The sequence below is a fragment of the Arachis ipaensis genome, chromosome B06 (genome assembly GCF_000816755.2).
Source record: "Arachis ipaensis cultivar K30076 chromosome B06, Araip1.1, whole genome shotgun sequence".
Classification (NCBI taxonomy): Eukaryota; Viridiplantae; Streptophyta; class Magnoliopsida; order Fabales; family Fabaceae; genus Arachis; species Arachis ipaensis.
Window position 1 is genome coordinate 9,701,854 of NC_029790.2, and position 1,174 is coordinate 9,703,027.

The 1,174-nt window shown below is 28.8% G+C and overlaps 1 protein-coding gene across 3 annotated transcripts in view; it reads right to left on the reverse strand.

The window, feature by feature from the left end:
* The window catches only part of LOC107648042, a 6,335-nt gene that overhangs the window by 2,605 nt on the left and 2,556 nt on the right, over positions 1 to 1,174 (reverse strand). The window lies entirely within an intron of this gene.

The window sequence follows — 1,174 nt, forward strand, 5'->3', positions numbered from 1 at the left end:
ATTAAAACTAGAAAGCTAAAAATTAAAGAAATGGATAACTTATCTAAAAATGATCAAATTGTTGTAAATTTTGAAGATCAACAAGTTATTGGAGAAACCTAAGGTTCGCTTATTGGATATTTAAAAACATTGGCATTTGATTGTAAGTTATTTCCAATCATTTTTTCAAAATGGTCAGGACCTTTAGGTATACTTCGATCTAGATTTGAAGAGTGTTTTAGTAACTTGCTGAAGGTATGTATTTGAAATATTTATTTTTATCAAATTCCTATTAATATTATCTATTGTTAATAATATCTTGTTATTTATATATGATTCTTTTTTATAGCCAAAATTTTATTTCAAAATTTCTATGGGCATTGCAAAGCGATATTGCAAATTGAGCCTTACAAAAAAAGTGGTCACAACATAGAATTAAATTATGAGTTCTATGATACATGCATGAGTAAACAAGCAATCATTGATAATATTCCAGTTGGCATAGACGGAGATCAATGGGCATCCTTTGTTCAGTATCGGTTTCTACCTTCTACAATGGTAACATGCTAAATTTTTAAGGATATAATATTAATACGTAATCACTTTTTTAATCTTCATTTTTCTTTTTTAACAGGAGATGTGTAAGAGAAACAAGGAAGTTCGCAAGAAGCAAACAATTTTTCATATTGGTGGCTCGAAACCCATCTCAAGGAAAAAGACATGAAATAGTATGAATCATCACTCATTTTTTATTTTTACTAAATTATCATATGCTCTTTAACATTTTTTTGTATTCTTTTGCATAGTTTTTAGAAACTAGACGAAAAATTAGCTGTAAAGAAATGTACATAAAAACTCATAAGAAAGATGAGTTGTTTGTGACTGACTACGAGCAAGAGATATAGCAGTAAGTTGTACTGTTTGGTCTATTTTAGTAAAAAGTGTAACTTCAAAAACTGCCAAACTTTAATGTTATTTTGTTAAATTTTTGTTGCTAAAATATCAACTGTAGAAACAAATTGAAGTACTTATGACTTAAAATGAGAAAGATAAATCTGGACCATCCACAAATAATGCTATTGACAAAGTGTTTGGGGAGGAGCATTCTGGTAGAGTGCGATGCATGGGAACGAGAGCAACACCTACTATAAAATTTAATAATGGGAACTCAATTCATTCAATTTCATCGATACAT